Genomic DNA, 9,235 nt, shown 5'->3' on the forward strand with positions numbered 1-9,235 from the left:
ATTTGTTAATATGGTAAATGACTTTAATTGTTCAACTAACACTAGATGATGCTGTGAAAGTGCAATATACCAGCAAATTTGGAAAACTCAGCAGTGGCCACAGGACTGGAAAAGGTCGGTTTTCAGTCCAATCCTAAAGAAAGACAATGCCAAAGAATGCTCAAACTACCGCATAATTGCACTCATCTCACACACTAGTAAAGTAATGCTCAAAATTCTCCAAGTCAGGCTTCAGCAATATGTGAACCGTGAACTTCCAGATGTTCAAACTGGTTTTAGAAAAGGCAGAGGAACCAGAGATCAAATTGCCAACATCTGCTGGATCATCGATAAAGCAAGAGAGTTCCAGAAAAACATCTACTTCTGCTTTATTGACTATGCCAAAGCCTTTGACTGTGTGGACCACAATAAACTGTGGAAAATTCTGAAAGAGATGCAAATACCAGACCACCTGACCTGCCTCTTGAGAAACCTATATGCAGGTCAGGAAGCAACAGTTAGAACTGGACATGGAACAACAGACTGGTTCAAAATAGGAAAAGGAGTATGTCAAGGCTGTATATTGTCACCCTGCTTATTTAACTTCTATGCAGAGTACATCATAAGAAATGCTGGACTGGAAGAAGCACAAGCTGGAATCAAGATTTCTGGAAGAAATATCAATAACTTCAGATATGCAGATGACACCACCCTTATGGCAGAAAGTGAAAAGGAGCTAAAAAGCCTCTTGATGAAAGTGAAAGAGGAGAGTGAAAAGGTTGGCTTAAAGCTCAACATTCAGAAAACGAAGATCATGGCATCCGGTCCCATCACTTCATGGGAAGTAGATGGGGAAACAGTGGAAACAGTGTCAGACTTTATTTTTCTGGGCTCCAAAATCACTGCAGATGGTGATTGCAGCCATGAAATTAAAAGACACTTACTCCTTGGAAGGAAAGTTATGACCAACCTAGATAGCATATTCAAAAGCAGAGACATTACTTTGCCAACAAAGGTCCGTCTAGTCAAGGCTATGGTTTTTCCTGTGGTCATGTATGGATGTGAGAGTTGGACTGTGAAGAAAGTTGAGCGCCAAAGAATTGATGCTTTTGAACTGTGGTGTTGGAGAAGACTCTTGAGAGTCCCTTGGACTGCAAGGAGATCCAACCAGTCCATTCTAAAGGAGATCAGTCCTGGGTGTTCATTGGAAGGACTGATGCTGAAGCTGAAACTCCAATACTTTGGCCACCTCATGCGAAGAGTTGACTCATTGAAAAAGATTCTGATGCTGGGAGGGATTGAGGGCAGGAGGAGAAGGGGACGACAGAGGATGAGATGGCTGGATGGCATCACTGACTCGATGGGCATGAGTTTGAGTAAACTTAGGGAGTTGGTAATGGACAGGGAGGCCTGGCGTGCTGTGATTCATGGGGTCACAAAGAGTCAGACACAACTGAACGACTGAACTGAACTGAAGCTAATTTTTACTCACATACCACAACTAACTTGGTCTTGAGAATCTTCTTGCTTTGTTTTGAATGAATTTTTTTTTTCAATGGTGAATTCAGTTTGCTAGTATTTTTAAACCAACTTTATTGAGAAATAATTTATGTAAAATACATCCATTTCAAGTATACAGTTTGAGGAGCTTTGATTAACTATATGCATTTGTGTGACCGATACTATAACCAAGATATAAAATATTTCCATTACCCACCCTCCTCACAAAGTTCTTTGTTTTCTTTTTGGTCGGTGTCCTTCAGTGCTCTGGCAATCCAATGGTCTGTTCTCTGTCATTATAAATGAGAGTTTCCTTTTCCAGGTCTCATATGAATGGAATTATATAGACTGTGCTGTTTCACCCAGTATAACGTTTTTGAGTCATCCATGATGAGTGTAACAGGAGTTCATTTCTTTTTTTTTTGATGAATAGTATTCCATCATAAAGATATATAGGCATACATTGTTTTATTACACTTCATTTTATTTATTTGTTTTTGCCTATGCTGGGTCTCCTTGCCTGCACATGGGCTTTCTTTAGTTGCAGCAAGCTGGGGCTATTCTTTGTTTGAGTTCACAGACTTCTCCTTGCAGTGGCGTCTCTTGTCATAGAGCATGCGTTCTAGGCACGTGGGCTTCAGTAGCTGCAGCTTGTGGACTCTGTAGAGTACAGGCTTGGTAGTTGTGGTGCATGGGCTTAGTTGCCACGTGGCATGTAGGATCTCCTGGACCAGGCATTGAACCCATGTCTTCTACACTGGCAGGCAGATTCTTAACCACTGGACCATCAAGGACGTCCTTGCACTTCATTTTATTGAACTTTGCAGATACTGCATTTTTTTTTACGAATTGAAGCTTTATAGCAACCCTCCTTTGGGCACTTCTATTGGTGCTGTTTTCCAACTGACTTTGTTCACTTTGTGTCTCTGTGTCACATTTTGGTAATTCTTAGAGTATTTCTAACTTTTTCATTATGATTTATATTTGTTATGGTGATCTGTGATCAGTGGTCTTTGATGTTACTATTGGAATTGTTTTAGGGTACCATGAAGTATGCAATATAAGACAGCACACTTAATTGATAAGTGTTGTGTGTGTTTTGACTGTTCCACTGACCAGCTGTTCCTCATCTTTCTCCCTCTCCTCAGGCCTCCCTGTTCTCTGTGACACAACAACACTGAAATTAAGTCAATTAATAACCCTATAGGGTTTCCCTGGCGGCTTGGTGGTAAAGAATCTGCCTGCCAATCCAGGAGACACGTGTCAGATCCCTGGTCCCGGAAGATCTCACATGCCCCAGAGCAACTAGGCCTGTGCACCACAGCTTTTGAACCTGTGTTCTGGAGCTGGAGAGCCACACTACTGAAGCCCGAGTGCCCGAGAGCCAGTGTTCTGCAACAAGAGAAGTCACGGCAATGAGAAGCCTGCACATTGCGACTAGAGAGTACACTCTGATCACTGCAACTAGAGAAAAGCCCAGGTAACAACAAAGATCCAGCACAGCCAACAGAAATAAATAAATAAACCTATAAATAACCCTACAGTGCCCTCTAAGTGTTCCGGTGAAAGGAATCATTGCACGTCTCTCACTTTAAATCACAAGCTAAAAATGATTTAGTGAGGAAGGCATATTGAAAACCAAGATAGGCCAAAAGATGTGTGTTTTGTACCAGTCAAGTTGTGAATGCAAAGGAAAAGTTCTTGAAGGAAACTAAAAGTGCTATTCCAGTGAACACACGAATGTTGAGAAAGTGAAATAGCCTTATTACTGATATGGAGAAAAGTCTGAGCGGTCTGGATAGAGGGTCAAGTCAGCTACAACATTCTCCCAAGCCAAAGCCTAATCCAGAGCAAGAGCCTAACTCTCTTCATTTTGGTGAAGTGTGATTGAGGTAAGGAGGCTGCAGAAGAAGTTTGAAGATAGCAGAAGTTGATTCGTGAATTTTAAGGAAAGAAGCCATCTCTATGACATCAGAGGGCAAGGTGAAGCAGCAAGTGCTGATGTAGAAGCTATAGCGAGTTAACCAAAAGATCTAACTGGGATAACTCACAGAAGTGGCCACACTAAACAACAGATTTTCAACGTAGATGAAAAAAAAAAAAGCCTTAAACTGGAAGAAGAGGTCAGGTAGGACTTTCATGGCTATAGAGGAAAAGTCAGTGCCTGCCTTCAAAGCTTCAAAGGACAGGCTGACTCTGTTAGGGGCTAATGCAACTGGTGACTTTAAGGTGAAACCAATGCTCATGTACCATTATGAAAGTCCATAATCCTTAAGAATTATGTTCAGTCACCCTGCCTGTACTCTATATAAATGGAACAACAAAGCCTGGATGAGAGCACATCTGTATACAACATGGGTTTACTTGAATATTTTAAGCCAATTGTTGAGAACTAATATTCAGAAAAAAAGATTGCTTTCCAAATATTCCTGCATATTGGCAATGCACCTGGTCACCCAAGAGCGCTAATAGAATTTACAATGAAGTTAATGTTTTCATGCCATGTTATCATAACAAAACATCCATTCTTCAGCCCATGGATGGAGTAGTACTTTTGACTTTTAACTCCTATTTAAGAACTCTGTTTTTCAAAAAGCTATAGTTGCAGTAGATAGTGGGTGGATCTGGGCAAAGTAAATTGAAATCATCCTGGAAAGGATTCACCATTCTAGATACTATTAAGAATATTCATGAATATTCATGGGAAGAGGATATCAACATTAACAGGAGTTTGGAAGAAATTGGCTCCCACCCTCATGGATGACTTTGAGAGGTTCAAGACTTCAGGGGAGGAAGTAACTGCAGATGTGGCAGAAATGACAAGAGAATGAGAATTAGAAATGGAGATGTAACTGAATTGCTACACTCTCCTGAAAAAAATTTAACAAATGAGAAGTTCCTTCTTGTGAATGAGCAAAGAAAATGGTTCTTGAGATGGAAGCTATTCTTGGTATGAAGTGAACATTTTGTGGCTTGCTTATGTCAGAAGAATTGTTGTGAGCTTTGTATCCATATCATCAGAGACATGGATGTTGGAGGGACAGCAGGCTGATCTCTTGAGTGCACAGTGACATTCCTTAACCAAGAAGAGTCTCTGTGATGTTCCTTTCTTTCTTTCTTTCTGTTCATACTGCACAACTTGAGGGATCTTAGTTCCCCCACCAGGGATTGAACCTGGGCCCTCTGCAGTGAAAGCAAGGACCTAACCACAGCATCTCCAGGGAATTCTCTAAATGATATTCCTTTAGCACTATATAACTGTTTAGTTCCTTATCAACCTTTTTCCTAATGCTTTTAACCTCCATTCAGTTCAGTTCAGTCGCTCAGTTGTGTCCGACTCTTTGTGACCCCATGAATCGCAGCACGCCAGGCCTCCCTGTCCATCACCATCTCCCAGAGTTCACTCAAACTCACGTCCATCGAGTCGTGATGCCATCCAGCCATCTCACCCTCTGTCGTCCCCTTCTCCTCCTGCCCCCAATACCTCCCAGCATCAGAGTCTTTTCCAATGAGTCAACTCTTCGCATGAGGTGGCCAAAGTACTGGAGTTTCAGCTTTAGCATCATTCCTTCCAAAGAACACCCAGGGCTGACCTTTAGAATGGACTGGTTGGATCAGTCAGCAGTTAATTCATTCATTTGTTGAAAAAAAAATAAAAAATTTTATTGAGGCTGTGAAATGAAGATTTTTTAATTAGTACTTTTATTCCTTCTGTATTTATTAGCTGGCTTTTTTTTTTCTATAAAATAGAGCCATTTGGCTCTACTGAAATATATTTTATACTAGAAAACCAGGGTAAATGTTTAATTCTTCCCCTTTACCAATTTTCACAGTAAGAATTTGGTTTAATAACTTCTTTAGATGGTGGTAAATGAGTTCCTCCTCCCTCCAGTTATATCTTTTTTAAATACACTGGAATTTTTGGTTTTAATATAGTCAATGTGTGCCATTAAACTATAATAATTACTTTTTGATTCCTATATTATCACTATTAGGCCCTTAAGATCCCCTTAGACTTACCTCTATGTCTTTTTGTTATGATTCCATTAATCTTTGAAAGTTTTCCTTGTTTCAAGCGCTACAAAAATGTGACAGGCTTACTTTGTATCCTTCCTGATTCCTTCCTTCCCTTTGTATCTTTCCTGGTTCCCCCTGGAACCAGGTGTTTCTCCAAGGAATCCTGATCTCTTTTCATGGGAAAGGGTTCTAGAGACCAAAATCAGGATATAAGTTGTTTTATTTTCTTGTTGGTTTAAGGGTGCATTTAAAAAATTAAAATATTTTCTACAGCACATTATAAAATTTCTTTTTATCAGGAGTGTTGTTCTGGGTACTAGTGTGCCATATTGCCAGAAATGAGAATTTCCTTACTGAATATCAGTTGTCAAGCATTTTATTACACAAATATTTAATTATCACATCGGTGAAGTATGGTAGGACTCTTATTATCATGCTCATTTTAAAGATGACAAAGTGAGACTGAAAGTAAGTGACGTACCTCAGGTACATGGCAGGGTGGCCTTTGGGACTAGGCGGTTGGACTTGGGAACATGGGCTTGTTACCACCATGCTAGGATGCTATTCAGCTGCTCAGAAGTGTTACTCACAGAGGACTTGGCAGGAAGTATCTTACATGGCATTAATTGCTTGGCAAGAATTTTTTTTTTTTGAGAAGCAAAACTTACAAAATAAGCAGAAACAGGTTAGAAGAAACAGATAAAGATGTTTCTGTAGAATTGGAAATTCATCCAAAATAGCCTTCTTCTCTCAGTATTGCCAACAGAGTTAACTCTCTGGTTATGGCACGTCAAACAATCCTCCTCTGGCTGCTCTCAAAAGTGAACCCACTTGACTCCAGAATGTCTTGTAATAAGAAAAAATGATATATTCAAAAGATTACATGTAAGTTTGATGTTAGTTCTCAAGCATAAAAATATAATGAATACTGTGTATCCTCCACCTAATTCAAGAATAGGATATTACCAAAAAGTTGTATCTGCTTTCCCCTACCTGAATCTCCTACCTCTCATCCTCAGGCCCACCATTTTAAATGGAATATGGCTTTAGTTCTAATGTGTATCTGTTTGGGTTTCCCAGGTGACGCTAGTGGTAAAGAACCATCTGCCAATGCAGGAGACATAAGACATGGGTTGGATCCCTGGGTCGGGAAGAACCCCTGGAGAAGGTCATGACAACACACTCCAGTATCCTTGCCTGGAGAATTGCATGCAGAGAGAAGCCTCAGAGCTACAGTCCATGGGGTCACAAAGAGTCAGACACAACTGAGGCGACTTAGCATGCACACGCGCCTGTATCTGTTTAAAAGCCCTATCGTTTGTCTTTGCTTGTTTTGTGCACTGTGTGAATGGCACATAGCCTTCTGTCACTTACCTCTCCCTTCTCAACATAATGTTTATTATTTATCCACAATATGTATAGCAGTGGTTCATTTCTCTGCCATTATCACGTTGCATTGTGTGGATATGCACAAGTTATTGATTTATTTTCCTGTTGGTGGCCACTTGGGTTGTTGCTAGTTTTTCATTGTTGTTGTTATTGCAGACACTGCTCTGATCTTATATATGCCTCTGGTATTCAAGTGCCAAGTGAAAACATTTCTTTGGGATGCAGAGTCAGAAATGCATTTACTGGGTTGGAGGGTATGTGAGAGTTCAACTTGTCAAGATGATGCCAAACAGTTTTCCAAAGTGGTTGTGCTATTTTACACCTTTACCAGCCATTGATCCACAGCTTGATCTCGTTAAACTTCTGAATTTTGCTAAACTCATAGGTATAGAATCACATCTTGTTGAAATCTTGGTTTGCTTTTTTGTCATTCTTAATGAAATGAGCTTATAGGCCATGAATTTTTCCTCTTCTATGAAAAGCCTGCTTCTTGCAATTTATTTTTCTATGACTATATATATATATATATTTTTTTTGCCTTACTGCATGGCTTGCAGGATCTTAGTTCCCTGGTCAGGGATTGAACCTGGGCCCTCGGCAGTGAAAGTGTGGAGTCCTAACCACTGGACCACCAGGGAATTCCCCATGACTGCTTTTAATGGATGCATAATAATTCACCATATGGTTAAAATTGAATTTTAATATTTCTTTTACTATTTCTTCAATAGTTCATCATGATGAATTAAACTGACATGATAATCCTTTCTGTACATCCAAGGTATATCTTTCAAATAAGTTCTAAAAGTGGAGCAGGCTGAAGTGGCAGATATCCTCATTTTGAAAAGGATTTGGTACATGCTGACATTATGTTGTGAAATGGTGGCCATCTACATGGAGAGATTTTTCTTTTAAACCTGTGAAAAACCCTTTCAGCTTTATGGCTTTTGACAAAGTTGTTTTAAAACTGGAAAAGCTTGAAGGTACAGGGAAGTCCTGGGAAGTGCTGGAAGGGGGTGAAGCCGTGCTGAGGAAGGTAGGGAGCAAGCATGAGTCTGGAGGTGAGAGCGTGGCCCCATCAGACCTGGTCCGGCCAGAGGAGCAGAACCACTAGCAGAGGCAGACAGAGACTTGGCCCTGTCCAGTCAGGGGGACTAGTCGTGTGGTCTCTATAAGGCTGTTGTCTTTGGTCTGTCTGATTTGGGAGCTTGCAGGCTAGGGGACAGGCAGTCAGAAATTGAAGATAGATGGCAAGATGGGGAGAGTGTGGGAGGGCTGAGTCTCACAAGCATAAGTGAGAACTGAACCCATGTGAGTTCTTGTGGCTTCTCACCTGAGCGTTCCTTGTATGTTTGTCAAGGACCTAAACACGACACACACACCTGGCTCAAAGATCAGAGACCCTGAAGGTGGGAGGAGGAGGGTGGAGTATTCACAGGCCCAGCTGCTGCTTCCCAACAAAAAGTGAATCAGGAGATGTGCAACGTGTGTGTGTGTGTGTGCTGCTTCCCAACTACAAGGTGAATCAGGAGATTTGCAACGTATGTGTATGTGTGTTGTGTGTGTGTAAGCAAGGGTTTGTAGCTGCTGGCATGTAACAGTGTAAAAAGGTGCTTTCTTGTACATTATCCCATCAGCCTTCATAACAGTACTATGAAGTTGAGAGTGCTGTGTCTAATTCACAGGTGAGTCATATGAGATTCTGGAGGCAAAGAGGCTTTCTCATTTTTCCAGGGGGACAGGGAGTTGAGACTGCTTTGGGTCAGCCAGTTTTCATGGATATGACCAAGTGCTCTAGGAGGGTTTTTTGTTCCTCTAGGAATTATAATACGTGCAGTTTCCCTACAGCCTGTGGTTGCTCAAGTAGGCCCTTGCTCTATTAGGGGAAAGAAAGACTGATGAGCATATTATAATTTATACTAAAATAGTTTTAATAGACATCTAGACCTTTTTACTTTGTGACTTATTTTGGGAGTGTCAGCAATTTAGTAGAAATGTAGATGAAATAGTTTAGCTTTTTAAAGAAAATGGAATAGAAGGGTTAATGTACACTGTATTCATCTTTGATTTCTTTTGATTTTAGTTGACTGGAAGTTTCTTTTACTGAAAATGAGAACGTTTGGCTTATCATTTCCATTCTGGAAAAAAACAAATGTGTGGATGCTGAAAAGAGTTACTTTCTTATTTATATAATTGACATATAACATTATATTAGTTTCAGGTGTACAATATACTGACTCAATATTTGCACATATTGCAAAATGACCACCACAGTAAGTCTAGTAAACAGTGTTTTAAAACATAAAGTCAGTCCTAGTTTCTTCCACTAGTTGATGGTATGGAAAGGGAGGAG

The 9,235-nt window shown here is 40.4% G+C and overlaps 1 non-coding gene across 1 annotated transcript; it reads right to left on the reverse strand.

Moving 5' to 3' along the window:
• Positions 1 to 7,450: 7,450 nt before the first annotated feature.
• TRNAE-UUC (transfer RNA glutamic acid (anticodon UUC)) lies at positions 7,451 to 7,523 on the reverse strand. The gene has a single exon. It is a non-coding gene; the product is annotated as a tRNA-Glu (tRNA).
• Positions 7,524 to 9,235: the final 1,712 nt, after the last annotated feature.

This window comes from Bos taurus, chromosome 14, assembly GCF_002263795.3.
Source record: "Bos taurus isolate L1 Dominette 01449 registration number 42190680 breed Hereford chromosome 14, ARS-UCD2.0, whole genome shotgun sequence".
NCBI lineage: Eukaryota > Metazoa > Chordata > Mammalia > Artiodactyla > Bovidae > Bos > Bos taurus.